The sequence below is a fragment of the Malaclemys terrapin genome, chromosome 11, assembly GCF_027887155.1.
Source record: "Malaclemys terrapin pileata isolate rMalTer1 chromosome 11, rMalTer1.hap1, whole genome shotgun sequence".
Classification (NCBI taxonomy): domain Eukaryota; kingdom Metazoa; phylum Chordata; order Testudines; family Emydidae; genus Malaclemys; species Malaclemys terrapin.
In genome coordinates this window covers 67,435,365-67,451,649 of record NC_071515.1, presented here as the reverse complement: position 1 = coordinate 67,451,649, position 16,285 = coordinate 67,435,365, and positions in this window count along the sequence as shown.

Genomic DNA, 16,285 nt, shown 5'->3' with positions numbered 1-16,285 from the left:
AGTTAATAGTGTAATTTGAGGAAGGATTATCTTGTAGTTAAAGCACTGGATTGAGAGTCAGCAGGTTCTGTTCTTGGCTGTTACTTAACATTTCCTCTATGACCTTGAGCAAGGACCAGATTTTCAAATGTCTACTGACTACAGGTACCTCTGTTTTGGGGGCACTTTTTCAGAGGTGCTCAGCACCTGCAAATATAGAAGTGAGATCTGCAGGTGCAGTTCCTCTGAAAATGAGGCTAGAGCAGCGGTTCTCAAACTGTGGGTTGAGACCCCAAAGTGGGTCGTGACCCTGTTTTAATGGGGTCCACCAGGGCTGGCTGAGACTTGCTGGGGCCCAGGGCCAAAGCCCAAGCTCGAAGGCTTCAGCCCTGGGCGGCAGGGCTCATGTTACAGCCTCCCTGCCTGGGGCTGAATCCCCCCCCCCCCCCCCCCCCCCCCCCCCCCCCCCCCGGCGTGGCAGGGCTTGGATAGGCTCAGGCTTCAGTCCCCCCTCCCGGGGTCTTGTAGAAATTTTTTTGTCAGAAGGGGGTCATTGTGCAATGAAGTTTGAGAACCCCTAGGCTAGAGCATACAAAGTTAGGCACCCAAAAATTGAGGCACTTGTAACTAGTGGACGCTTGAAAATTTAGGCCTTATCCTCGTGTTTTAGATAAGGAAACTAACAGAGAGGTTGTTAATTACACAACTCATAGGGCTGTTGTGAGGCTTAACTTCTTAATGTTTATATACTTTGAAATACTGTACTTGGATGGAAGGTATTACATATTGCAAACAGGCATAAGAAACAGAGTAGGGCAGATGTGTCTTTATAAAACTTTTCCAAGATACTGTATTGGATTGTTGGTTTTGCATGTGTAATATTTTGTTAAGGCCATAGAAATATTAGTATGTTTTCGTTAGGTAAAAAATTCAATACTATTTAAAACACCAAAAAATAAAATGAATACCACCAGAATCTCTCCAGCTGTGGGCAACCCTACAACAGTAGCAAACTAATGTGCATATTCTATGGGAGGAAACAGAGTTCAGTTTCAAGTTTCCAAGGGGCTTATAATAAACCACAGTAAGTAATTATTATTTTTAAAGTGATTAAAATTGCCTATTCTTTTTCCTTTTAAGTTCAGAGTGAATGACAAAGATAGGAAGCAGGAACTATCGTAAAAATAGTAACTAGGATCTTTGGAGGATATTGATGGTTTTTAGCTGGTCTTAAATGATGTCTTCGGAAATTTTTAAATCTATAAACCATTCTGATGGTCTAGACTAGTGGACACCAACCCATCGATCGCAATCAACTGGTTGATCCCAGGGACTCTCCCAGTCAATCGTGATCTCCGGCCGCAGCTGGGCTGCCTGTCACTAAGGCAGGCTTTATGCCTGCTGCGGCCCCACGCCGCTCTCAGAAGTGGCCAGCATGCCCCAGCATACAATTGATTACCCCTGATTTAAGGTGTCATTAAGGTTGAGTATATATCAGTAATTTAAAGGTAAAACACTTTACCGGGATGTTAACGTATGGAAATGCACAGGTAAACCATGCAAACAACACTATTATTATCTTGTAGTTATTCTATGCAAAAACCAAACAATTATGATTAAAGGATTATAGTATTTGTAGTACTAGATTGATCTGATTTTTAATCATACTGGGTTTTTTGCCTTACGGATTGTTTTTACAAATGTTGGTTTTGGCATCAAGTGTTTGTATCTAACAAACCTACACCTCTACATGGAAATGCTTTGAAATTGAATGTAATGAACCACAGACAGCATGGTTCTCATTAGACAAGCTAGTTTTGCATTTATTCCAGGGAGTATGTAATACATTGGCTTAGGACATATGACTGGCTCTGGCAAAGATAAACCTTGACACAGCTAATAATGGAGTTAGTCGTTGGCTCACCTGGTATAAATTTGTGCATTTGGGCCACAGTTCAGCAAAGTATTTAAGTACATGACTAACTTTAAACAATAAATTAGTTCAATTGCAATTTACATGCTCAAAGTTAGGTGCTCAGGTACCTTGCTGAATTGGGGCCTTGGTGTCAAAGGTCCAGTTTTGAGCCCCACTGATTATCATAACAACTGTATCTAGGGTTTATGACACAGTTGGGTGCATTTCAGGAATAAAATAAATGATTCTACAGCAGTGCCTATGGGAATGAGGGATGAATGCCATACCTTGCAGAGATAGTTAGCAGTAGTTAGAAAATGATAGCTACCAAAAGTAGGAAGGTCTCCTTCCATCCATTCTTCAATTCAAATACTTCACTTAGGATAAGAGGGAATTTAACGAATATCAGTACAAATACCCAATGAGGAAAAGCAAATGAGAAACTGTTGAAGTGTTTGTCATTTCAAGATCCCCAATTGAATTTGTGGTTTAATTTATATATTGGGGTTTTGATTAGTCAAAAAGGCTCTAAAGTTAAAAGTTACTGAAGTAAAGTCCTTAGAGGTGGCAAGGCAGGAAAAAAAAAAAAGTAGAAGAATGATTGTGGGTTTTCTAACACACACCTCAGTAAGAACACAGCTCCCTACCACTCAACCAGGAAGGCAAGGAGTGAACCCATATGACTAAATGGAAAGTTTTGAGAATCTATTCAAACCTTCAGTATTTGTGGTGAAGCCAATTAAAATGGGAGCATGTTGCAACATGCAGTAAGAGGAAAATTAGAAGGTCCCAAATAGATTTCAAAGAGCGAATAAAGGTGTAAAATAAATAAGCAAACAAGCCAAGAAATTCTTCAAGTTTCTTCAGAAACAGATACTTGATAAAGAATGGGTGAGTCTGCTGGATCACTAAAATTTAAAGGGAACAATTGAGAGAGAGGGACACAGCTGAGGAGTTATATGATTTGCATCAAGTCTCCACCATCTAGAATGTTGGAAGATTTCTTCCCCAGATCTGCTGTTTTCTGGTAATAAAGGTGGGTGCTCTCAGAGATTGAAGTGTTAGGAGGCACTGGAGCAGGGTGATAATTTAAAAAGCAGTAAGTCACCAACCCCAAATGGTACATCCAAGAGTTCTGCAGGAATTTAAGTAGGAAGTAGCTGAGCTGCTAACAAGAATAGGCACTCTCGTAAACACTCTTCAGGAGGATGGGAAGGGTATCAAATGCTGTACCTATATTTAAAAAGGCTCTAGAGTGATCCAGGGAATTATAAACTGGCAAATTGGTTGAAATAATAATTCAAAGCAGAACACCACATGGAAGCTCAAGATAGGATCTCCTCAGCAGTTTCTGCAAGGAAAAATAGTGTCTCATTAGTAGAATTATTTGAATGTGTCAACATAGTGAATAAAGGAGGACTGACTCAATTTATTTGGACTTCCAAAGGGCTTTTGACAGGATCCTACAGAAGAGGCTAAAGAAACTAGTAAAGAAACTAAAATAGTCATGGGGTGAGAGGCAAGGTGTGTCACTATCAACAAGCTAAGAGACTGAGTCAGAAAGCAAGGTAGATTAAATGGTCAATTTTCATCGCAGCAGAAGGTTAAGGGGGATGTCACATGATTCCAAGTTTAAAATATTTATTAATTATCTTGAAAGGGGGGTTGAACAATAAGGTAGGAAGATATGCAGATGAGAAAGTTATCTAGATTAGTCCTCTATGGTCCTGACTACGAGCAACATCAGAGACACCCTAAACAAACCAGGTGAAGAGGCAACATGATGGCAAATGAAATTCAGTGTCCATAAATGCAAAGTAATGCACACTGGAAGAAAAAAAATAAATTACTCCTAGACCATATAGGGTTGTAAGTTAACTCATCTGAAGAAAGGGACCTGGGCATCACTGTAGACCGTTCAATGAAGACCTCTGCTCAATGTGCAGCTGTGGTCAAAAAAACAGGTAGTTTAAGATGCGTAAGGAATAGGATGGGGAATAATACAAAGAATGTTCCATGTCTTTATATAAATCAACGGTGTGGCCTCGTGGAATATTGTGGGCAGTACTGATCACCCCATCTCAAAAAGAATAGTTGGGGTGGGGGGAGAAGAAAGAGTTCAAAGAAGTGGAATGAGAATGATCAAGGGCATGGGAAACTCTGATGAGAAATTGAAAAGATTACAACAGTTTATCTAAGAAAGGAGATGAAGAAGTGAGGTTCTTACCCACGAAAGCTTATGCTCCCAATACTTCTGTTAGTCTTAAAGGTGCCACAGGACCCTCTGTTGCTTTTTACATATATAAGATGAGTGGCGTAGAGAAGGTAGTTCAGGAACTTTTGTTCTTTCTGTCTCATAAAATAAGGACAAGGAGACATTCAATGAAATTAAAGATGGGAAATTCAAAACTGATTAAAAACAATAATCAACATTTTAATCACGTGTGAAAAAGTGGAACTCATTGCCACAGGAAATCATTGAGACTAGGGCTGTCGATTAATCACAGTTAACACAAGATTAACTCAAAAAAATTAAACATGATTAAAATAACCACACTTAATAAATTTCAATTGGTATTCTATTGTTTAAATATTTTGGATGTTTTTCTACATTTTCAAATATATTAATTTCAATTAAAACACAATACAGAATGTACAGTACTCACTTCACATTTTTTATTACAAATATATGCACTGTGAAAATGATTTATCATTTTCAATTCACCTCATACAAGTACTGAAGTACAATCTCTTTATCATGAAAGTGCAACTTACAAATGTAGATTTTTTTTGTTACATAACTACACAAAAAAACAAAACAATGTAAAACTTTAGAGCCTACAAGTCCACTCCATCCTACTTCTTGTTCAATCAGTCGCTATGACTAACAAGTTTGTTTACATTTACTGGACATAATGTCACCTGAAAGTGAGAACAGGCGTTTGCATGGCACCTTTGTAGCCGGCATTGCAAGGTATTTACGTGCCAGATATGCTAAATATTTGCATGACCCTTCATGCTTTTGCCACCATTCCAGAGGACGTGATTCCATGCTGATGATGCTCATTTAAAAAAAATGTGTTAATTAAATTTGTGACTGAACTCCTTGAGGGAGACTTGTACATCTTCTGCTCTGTTTTACCCACATTCTGCCATATATTTCATGTTATAGCAATCTCGGATGATGACCCAGCACTTGTTGTTCATTTTAAGAAGATTTCTAAAGATAGCTACAGCACTCAACCCAAGGTTTAATACTCTGAATTGCCTTCCAAAATCTGAGAGGGATGAAATGTGGAACATGCTTTCAGAAGTCTTAAAAGAGCAACACTCCAATGCGGAAACTACAGAACTGAACCACCAAAAAAGAAAATCAACCTTCTGCTGATGGCATCTGACTCAGATGATGAAAATGAATATGCGTCAGTCCGCACTGCTTTGGATTGTTATCGACCAGAACCCGTCATCGGCATGGACACACGTCCTCTGGAAGGGTGGTTGAAGCATGAGGGGACATATGAATCTTTAGCGCATCTGGCACAAATATCTTGTGACGCCAGATACAACAGTGCCATGCAAACAACTGTTCTCATTTCAGGTGACATTGTAAACAAGAAGTGGGCAGCATTATCTCCTGCAAATGTAAACAAACTTTATTGTCTGAGCAATTTATTGAACAAGAAGTATGACTGAGTGGATTTGTAGACTCTAAGTTTTACATTGTTTTGTTTTTGAGTGCAGTTATTTTTTTGTACATAATTCCACATTTATAAGTTCAACTTTCATGATAAAGAGATTGCACTATAGTACTTGTATTAGGTGAATTGAAAAATACTTTCTTTTGTTTTTTACTGTGCAAATATTTATAATCAAAAATAATAATATAAAGTGAGCACTGTACACTTGTATTCTGTATGGTAATTGAAATCAATATATTTTAAAATGTAGAAAACATCCAAAAATATTTAAATAAATGGTATTTATTATTCTTTAACAGTGCGATTAACCATGCAATTAATCGCAATTATTTTTTTAATTGCACGATTAATCATGATTATTTTTTTAATCGCTTGACAGCCCTAATTGACACCAATCATTTAAGAATAAAAGAGGGATTGGATAATTATATCGCTATCAAGAATATTCAGAGTTATTAACAACACAAATTGTGGAAGGGATACTAAACTTTGTGCTTCAGGATTTAAGCCAGTCCCTTACAATTAGTGTTCAGGAAACAGATTATCCCACATCTGGCTACTCCAGATGTTTCAGAGGAAAGAAGCCTAATCATGGCCACTATCAGACAGGATTCTGGACTAGATGGACCTCAGCTCTGATCCAGTATGGCAATTCCTACATTCCTATATTCTAGTCTAAAAGCAGTGTAGCCCATATTAAATGAATTAAAGACTGGTTAGTTAATAGATCACAATAAATTGTAAATGGGAGTGCTTCTAGTTGGGTCCTCTATGGATTTGTTCTTGCCCCATTGCTATTCAATAACTTTATCAGTCATCCGGAAGAAGATATAATCATTACCAGTAAAATCTGTAGATGACAAACATCTGGGGAGTAGAAAATAATGAAGGAAACAGGACAATTATACAGGCTAACCTGGATTGCTTGGTCAGGTGGGCTCATTTGAATGACATGCTGTGACAATTTGCTGGAGTTCCCAGAATTGTGAGCCATTGCGTTACTCCTCAGCAAGTGAGAGTTTTGCAGCAGCTAAGCTGTGTGACAGCTCCCCGACATGCCATCTTGTCTGCCTTCTCAGCAAACTTTCCTGGACTCTGCCAGTCCAAACCGTGCCTAGCTGGTAACAATTAGTGAACCCCAATGCCTGAGTCCCTCAGTGACATCTTTCTCTGCAGTGCTCAGCTCCTCTTACTGTAGTGCCCACATAATCTTATCAAGTTCACTCCTCCTTTAGAGAGACAAATACACTGCAGTTTTTTACCTTAACTGCGGTTAACAAACACTATTTCAGTCAAAGCACTGAGTTGACTAATGGTAAAAGTAAAACAAATTTACTAATAAAAAGGACCTAGGTTTAAGGAATAAGGATAAACATGGTTACAAACGAACACAAGTAAAAAAACCATATTTCTAAGACTAAAATTCACACTAAAGTCTTTTGTTCAAAGAAGATTTTCTCCCCACAGTCTCTCCCAGCACGGCTGGCTAGAGTTTTAGCCAGGACCCAACACACAGAGCTCAAACCACTTGGTTTCTTTGACTCCTTAGGTAAAGGCTAACTTAGGGGTTCACACCCCCCCTTTTATAGTCCAGTAAACCTTTGAAATGGATCCCCAGATAAAGTTCCTTTCCCCTGCTGGGTGCAGATGCCATGCTGTGAAGGGTAGACTCCATGCTGGTTCCTTCCAAGCTGGTGATTTTTACAATGCAAATGATCTCTTCTTCCAATCTCCAATACAACTGAATAGCCCACTTAATGTGGCCAGACCTGGTTTGAAGTGTTGGCTTCTTTCCTTTGTCGAGAGAAAACCTGTTTTTCAATTCTCCCTGCTATACTTGGTTTAAACACATTTTAAGTCACATATTTCCATCGTATCTGGCAAGTTCTTTGTGGGTTAACTGTACATACATCACACAAGAATCTTAATGATCAATGGGTTATTAGTTTTCCAATGATAGTTAACCAAAAGGTGACATGTAGTATATCATGACAACAGTGTGCCATCTGGCATTGGGGTGCTCTTAGGGTCATACGTGCATTTTAGTACAGCCAGTTACAAGGCCATACATTTAGAGACAAAGAATCATAGAAATGTAAGGCTGGAAGGGACTTCGAGAGATAGGACCAAGCAAACCTAGACCATCCCTGACAGGTGTTTGTCTAGCCTGTCCTTAAAAACCTCCAGTGACAGGGATTCCATTTATGGGTCATACGTATAAGATCTTAGGGGTAATAATAGATAAGCACCTGAACATGAGCTCCTAATGCAATGCTGTAGCTAAGTGTGAACATTGTTCTCAGATGTTTTAGCCCTGGTCTACACTACGAGTTTAGGTCGAACTTAGCAGCATTAAATCGATTTAACCCTGCACCCGTCCACATGACATAGCCATTTTTGTCAACTTAAAGGGCTCTTAAAATCGCTTTCTGTACTCCTCCCCGATGAGGGGATTAGTGCTGAAATCGACATTGCCGGGTTGAATTTGGGGTAGTGTGGACGCAATTTGACGGTATTGGCCTCCAGGAGCTATCCCAGAGTGCTCCATTGTGACACTCTGGACAGCACTTTGAACTCAGATGCACTAGCCAGGTACACAGGGAAAGCTCCGGGAACTTTTGAATTTCATTTCCTGTTTGGCCAGCATGGCAAACTCAGCAGCACTGGTGACCATGCAGTCCCCCCAGAATGTTTCTACGCTCCCCCTATCATCTCCATCCCTGAGGTTATCGCAGATTAAAAGGCAAAAAAAATGCACTCGCGATGATATGTTTTCTGAGCTCATGCAGTCCTCCCACACTGATAGGGCACAGTGTAATGCATGGAGGCATTCAGTGGCAGAGGCCAGGAAAGAATTGCTGTGTTTGCTTAACAGAAAAAGTATCATGCCTTGCTAGCGATCCTGCCTGAACCAGGTTGCTGTGTCACATGCACTCCACACTGTGTCAGCTTTGCGCGGGGGCATGACTGCTTTGTGAGCAGGAAGGCCATAGATATAGACCAGGGGTAGGCAACCTATGGCACATGTGCCAAAGGCGGCACACGAGCTGATTTTCAGTGGCACTCACGCTGCCCAGGTCCTGGCCACCGGTCCGGGGGGGCTCTGCATTTTAATGTAATTTTAAATGAAACTTCTTAAACATTTTAAAAATCTTATTTACTTTACATACAATAATTTAGTTGTATATTATAGACTTAGAGAAAGAGACCTTCTAAAAACATTAAAATGTATTACTGGCACGTGAAACCTTAAATTAAAGTGAATAAATGAAGACTCGGCACACCACTTCTGAAAGGTTGCCGACCCCTTGCATTAGGTAGCTTCTGTAGCTAGAGAAAACATTCCTGTGCATTCGGCAAAGTCTGTGGCAAAAAAAGAGAAGCCCCATAGCATAGTGGTTATCACATTCACCTAACATGCAACAGCTCTGTAGTGTAGTGGTGATCACGTTCACCTAACGTGTGAAACGTCCCCAGTTCGAAACTGGGCAGAAACAGGTCACTGTTCCTTTTTCTGACTCCCCTCCTGCATTTTTAGTCTTAGAACAGACCACACTATGAAATTTTACTTTGAATTATATCAATTATGAGTTAAATAATATGGAAGCTCTCTCTAAGTTATAGTCCCGGGTTCCTTACCCTTTCAGCCGCTCTGATAAATTAACATTTTTGTTAGGGGCGGGGGCAAATTTTCATGAAGCCTTTTATAGGGACTAACTGCTATCTAGGACTCTGAAATAATCTCAACATGGCCCATAGAGTGCAATCCTTTGTTCTGGATTTGTCATTCCACAAGTTGAACTGCTCCTTACTACTGTCCAGGCTTCATGAGCCACGGGAGCAAGGGGCAGGCTGGGGTAGGTGCAACCGCGCGGTGCTACCGGCTGGGCGAGCAGCCTGAGGCAGAAGCCTCCAGCTCGCATGATATTCCAGGCAGGACTGAATCTCCATGAGACGAAACTTAAAGAAGAGAATGACCTGGAGTCACTCCCATTCGGACTCTAAGAGGAGGATTGCCATGTCTGTCCAGGTACCCCTGATCAACCTCACCGAGGTCTGCCAGCTAAGCAGGGGCTGAGTGGGACCCCAGCTGGCAGGAGCCGGCGGATCAAGCCCCAGACTGGCAACGGGCTTAGCCACTCAGCCTGCTGCCGGTCTGGGGCTCCATCTCCACTCAGCCCACTGCCTGCCTGGGGTTCCGATCATCCAGGCAGGCAGCGGGCTGAGCGGGTCTGGCAGACAGGACCCCGGAAAAAAGGCGCAAAACGATTGTCTGCTGTTGCTTTCATGGAAGGAGGGAGTGAGGGGGGCCTGACGACATGTACCCAAAACCACCCGCAACAAAGTTTTTGCCCCATCAGGCATTGGGAGCTTAACCCAGAATTCCAATGGGCAGCAGAGACTGTGGGAACTGTGGGATAGCTACCCACAGTGCACCGCTCTGTAAATCGATGCTAGCCGGGGTAGTGAGGACGCACTCCGCCGACTTAATGTGCTTAATGTGGACATACGCAATAGACTGTATAAAATCGAATTCTAAAAAATCGACTTAATTTCATAGTGTAGACATATCCTTAGTAGGGGGATAGCAACTAGGAGTAAGAAGGTGGTATTACCTCTATATATGGTTTCAGTAACACCATTACTGGAATAGTTTGTCCACTTCACAAAAGGTGTTGAAAAATCAGAAAAAGTACTAAAAGATTGGTTTGAGGTCTGGAAAACACACCTTATACTGAGCATCTTAAAGAACTCAATCTATTCATTTATCCAAGAGAAGGTTAAGAGATGAAAACCAGGAAAGTAGAATTGAAAGGATTTTGAAACAGGGAGGAGGAATATTTCTTAGAGAAATAAATACTTAAAAATGTAAACCATGAGGCCAAATTTCATCCTCGGTTACACCTATGCAACCCCAAAGGAATTGAGGTCAGAATTGGCCCAGTCACTATTTTTAACTCAAGTTTTGTGATCTGATCCAACAAGATTGATGCTTACCCGAAAAGTCACTATGCAGCCCTCTAAAAGGCTTCTAGTCAGGAGCGCCGCAAGCTTTTCTGCCACCCTAGGTGGCGGAAGGTCCCGCCTCGAAATGCCGCCCCCCACAGAGGCGGTGGAAGGTCCCGCCACCGAAATACCGCTGCGGTTGCCACCCCCCAAATTGTAGCACTCTAGGCGACTGCCTAGGTCGCCTAATGGGTTGCGCCGGCCCTGCTTCTAGTTCCTATTTTCCTAATCACATAAGTAAATTACATGTGCTAATAATCTTTCATGTGTGTATCCAGTTGTTTTGGGAAATATACAGTTTATCTAGTAATAAACAATGTCTAACAATCCCCAGCCTGTACTAAAACATTCACAAAGAGTCTCTGTAAACACAGGGACAAAGGTCTTCATTACAAAGTCTTATCCCAAGTTAAACAAACCATTACAGAAGCTATTACTGAATAACCACTGCCACAGGTCTTGTATTTATGTATAAATTTCATATCAGTATAACGACTGTGAAATTCAAGACCTGTGCTTAAAGGGAATCCTAGAACAAGAGCAAACAATTATGTAGATGCATGTTGGAAAGATGCCAGAGCTTGTCAGAAATTGGTTTAAGAAGCCTTCAACAGTAAGAGAGCAATAATACAAAACAGCTGCTAACAGATTGGAGATTTCAGGGAAGGAATCTGGCCCCATATGAAGCAGCACAACTGGGCATTAAAGAAATGTGACCTTTGTTATGCTAATGTGTCAAAATCTTTATTTTATAGCTGGAACAATATCCACGCTAGAAACTTTTTCCTTGACGCAATTTTGGTAAATAGGGGCACAATATACTGTGTGTGTTCTTCCTATGGATGACCCCATTTATTTCTCCAAGGAAGAGCCAGCTAAAATTGATGATTTTCAGGCAACAGCATGGAGGCATTCATTATCTCTTCATGGTTTTCAAATGACACATGAATTGAAAGCCTGCCTTTCATCTAGCCTGACTCTGATTAGTAGCTCCCTTCTATTCTTAACCAGTGAGAGCTATTGAGATTAATGCACCTACAAAGTTCAGATTAAATGCTCTGGAGTATCCAGAGACACACTTGTAAAGTCCTAATCACCACGGCCTAACACTATTATGCTCCTTCATGAGAAAATTAATCACGTCAGTCTCCAACATGAGCTCCGGTATGATGACACATCCTGCCTTTTCATTTGTAGCTCAGCCTATCTCCAGACCACACAGCCTTGAAAGTCCTTTCTAACGTAGGTCAGATGGCTTAGTACACAAAGCTTGCTCAGAGTACTTCCAGGGAACCTGTTACCAAATAAATGCTAAGAATGCCCAGAAAACCTGATTCAGTCCTATGGAGACGCACATTAACATAGCTAAAACAGTGTTTAAAAAGTTCTGTCAGGAGTTGTGGAGATCCCAGCCCAATAATAACAAAAGCTTTCAATAAATACTGTTTACTAAGTTATGCCTTCCAGCTGGAAAGCAGAGGAAGGTTCTTTGCTTAAGATCGTTTAAAGTGAGCTGTGTGATTAAAAAGTGTCTTGTTGTTGATTAAAAGGGCGTTTCCTTGAAAAGTGATCTTGGTTTGTGTGCTGATAGAATATGGCCCACACCCAACAGGACAAGAAAGGGACTAAAAATCCTTCACTGGGGTAAATGGGGGGCAGGAACCTGTCCAAGCTGCCTGAGCTGCAGTGGATGTAGAGGGAGGACTCCATCTGAGACCAATGAAGGAGCAGATAGAAAAGCGGGGTGGGGATGAAAAAGTAGATTTGTTCCTCCATGTAATCTGGAGATAGAAGTTGCCATTAGGCCGTGAAGTAAAGGACCTGACTTGATCCTGAACTTGCCCAAACCTGAGACATGATTTCTTTAATACAATGCGGAGGAAGGGATTTGGTGCTGGCTATAATCTGTTGCCTCCAACTGCTACAAAAAGTTGATCTTAATTTTCACAAGCCTGAGGCCTTGAGAGCTGTAGAGGAATGGAATATAAAGTAGCCTCAGAGTTTCCTTTTTGGATTTCAAGGACTGATAAAATATCTAGCAGTTTAGATTCCACATTACATGCAAAAAATATGGAACCACTGATTCAACAAAGAAAGGCTAGCCTCAGGAGATGGGCCAAACTTCCTGCAGCCTTTATGGGGAAAAATAGCTTTATTTAAAAACAAACAAAGACACCATACTATCCTGGATTCCTTACCAAATGCTTTGTGACAGATTGAAATCAATACTGTTTGCTAACCATAATATAGTTTGAAAGACAATAAAAAAAAAATCTTTGGCTTCCCTTTAAAATTTTATATTTAGATCAAGATTAAGGCGACTTTAATTTTGCCATCATAACTACTTCTGATCAGCTCATTTGATGTATTTAATTCAAATGGATATTAGGAGACCATAATTCTACTTGGACACAAATTGAGCAATATTATGCAGATCAGTCCCATTTAGGAAACATATTGTTTTGAAATAACAAGGAGTCTGGTGGCACCTTAAAGACTAGCAGATTTATTTGGGCATGAGCTTTCGTGAGTAAAAACCTCACTTCTTCGGATGCATATGTACTCCCCACTCCTCATTAAACAAAAAAGATTTGACAATATTGGGGAGCTGTCAAAAAGGGATACAAAACAAAATACTCTGCACTGTAGCTATGCTCACTTGTCAATAACCCTAATTTTCCTATAGGAAGTAATTGCTAGACAAAAAATGGACAGAAAAAGGACTGACTGCCATGATGGCCTTAAAACATGTAGCATTGCTTCTTTGTGGGAAGAAATTAATAAAGCCAGCAATATGAACCATCATTCCCTTTTGCAGGCAAAGTGTTTTATTGAACTAATTCTTCTGTAATCCTAAAAGGTACCTGAATCCCAATTAGAAAAAGTAGCAAAAGGTTCAGGGAAAGTTCTTTCCCAGGCTGTAAAAAATCCTGAAAATAACAATGCAAAAATATTGGATAGACTGGATCAAAAGTGAAAGGAGGGTAAAACAGCTCCTCTTCCATATGTAAAAAAAACCATTCTCACATTTAAGGCACGTGATAATCTTAAACAATTGTTTATCTTATACAAATTATATTACTATATCTTTGAAAGTTATATTATGCCAGACATTTATCTAAAAAGGTCTGACAACACTCAGTTTTGTACATTGTCAGTGCCAAAAAACAAAAACAAAATCAATATTACAGGATCAAAGTTTGTTCTTTAATAGAATATATTTTTCACATCCATATTTCTTGAGCTATAAGGATATGTATGTAGGAGTAAAATGAGAAGAAAAAATAATGAGACGTGAATGTATAATATTTTTCTTGTCATTGCAAAGAAATGTACTCTAAAGCACTGGATTATAGCAACTATTCCCAATTATACAATGTTGAAACAATACTTACCCATTAAAAGCAAGGTAATTTTTAAAGACAAATAGTTCTGTGCACTAGAGTATTTAAAAATGTTATTTACCATTGAAAGTGGTTACAGTCCAAGTAGAGAGTCACTACTCTTATTCCTAGTTCTGGACAAAGAACAAAGAGGCACAATCCTTGCCCTAAATGGTTTACAATCTAAAGACACAAAAATTAAGGAAGGGGGATACAACATTTTTTCCTTCCTATTTGTGAATGTATCCACTTTCTTACTGAAATGGAGTCATGTAGACCAGTGGTTCTCAACCCGGGGTCCGAGGCTCCTGGGGGGCTACGAGCAGGACCAGCATTAGACTCACTGGGACCCAGGGCAGAAAGCCAAAGCCCTGACGCATGGGGTTGAAGCCTGGAACCTGAGCCCTGCCACCCGAGGCTGAAGCCGAAACCTGAGCAATGTAGCTTTGTGGGGGGCCCGTGCGGCATGGGGCCCCAGGCGATTGCCCTGCTTACTACCCCCAAACGCCAACCCTGACTTTTATACGCAGAAAACCAGATATTGTGACACAGGTGGGCTGTAGAATTTTTATAGCATGTTGGGGGGGCCTCAAAGAAAAATGTTGAGAACTCCTGATGTAGAACATACTTTCATAAGTCTGACATGTTTTACTAGTTATGAGTTTTAGTATTGTAGCTGCAACTAAGTTTTAAAAAAATATAATAAAAAGGAATGTTGACTGTAAACCGCCTGCCGTACCCAGAAAATGCTGGCAGAAGAGAGCAAAATAGACTGTTAAGGGCTAATAAGTGATCATCCTGAATTCTCAGTAGGACCCACTGGTAGGATTAAACCCTCATTTAGCAGTTTTCATATTATTGTTTATATTACAAGGTTACGGTGAAACTAAGGTCTCAGAAAAAAGCTTTTTTACCATGGTCAAAGTTAATGTAGCGCCGAAACAAATCAACAACTGAGTGAATGAGCAGCTCTTCAGCTTTTTCTGGGATGAATCATTTGTCCTTTTCCCTGCATTTCTTATCCTCGTCTTTCAATAAATATTGTGGCTAAAAGATTAATACTCCTGTATATGAAACATCATAATCTAGAAAAATTGATATTGGTCATTAAACACTACGCTGTTTAATTGTCAGTAGTTGTCACCCCGTATGAAGCACATTGCTGCTTAATAGCCCACAAAATACTCAAAACATGCAATGCACATTAAACATCATCCATTTCAATAGAGGAACAAACAGCAGGCACTATGCAGCAGCCATCAGGATTTAAATGCATTCTCAATGTTTTAAGATTGATATCCTAGAAAGAGGCATTTAAATAAAAGCTACTTCATTCCCCTGGTTTCCCAGTGCACCTTGACTTCTCTATGTCCAGGCTTTGTAGATTGGGAAGTCCCTCACCTAAAGAATTTAAATAGTTTTGTGTCCTGTAGACCAGTGAATGTATTGGAATTGCTGTTGAACCGTTGACAACAGATAAAGCGTTTGATGTCTCAGCTCCTGTCTCTGTGCGGCCTCTTCATTGATGGAACTGCTAAGTTGTTATTAATGTTGTTGGATCTTCTGTTAACAGGTGTGCCTGCCCTGTAGCACCCCAAGCATGGCTCTATAGCATCCTGCCTCAGTTTCCCCTTCTTACATGGGGCCTTAAGAACACCATAGTCCAAAAGGTATAAGACAAAATTCCCCTGCTGGAATTGCACTTTATTAAGTCCAAATAAACTTGAAAGAAAAGTCTCTTCCAGTTCCAGACACAAGATCTCCCTGACCTGTATTCCTTCCTAGCAGGCTCAGGGGTTGCCCAGCCCTCCTTGGGTGGCCTGTATTCCTTAAGCCCAGTCTCCTTGACCTGTAGTCTCACCTTGGGTTCAGGGATTGCACAGCCAGCCTCTAAGACCTGAGTTTCTGGGCTCTCAGGAGCTCCTCCAGCACCTGTGCCAGCTGCTTCCCTCAGGAGTAGGGTGATCATATTTTCCCAAAAGGAAACAGGACACCCCCAGGCCAGCCCGAGCCACAAGCCTTCCCTGCCTCCTGCCAGCACGGGGCCAGCCTGAGGTCCCCCCTGGGGCTGGCCCCAGTGCCCCCCCCCACTGCTGGCCACACATGCAGGGCCACCCTAGCCCCCCCACTGCCACCCCATGTGCAGGCTGGTCCTCTGAGCCACCCACCCACCCACCGGGCTGGTGGTCCAAGCCTGCGCACAGGGCCGCCCAAGGCCTCTGTCCCCCCCTTCATGTGGGGCAGGCCGGCCAGCCTGAGCCACTCTCCCTAGTTCTCCCTCCAGTGCAGAGCTGGCGTTGCCA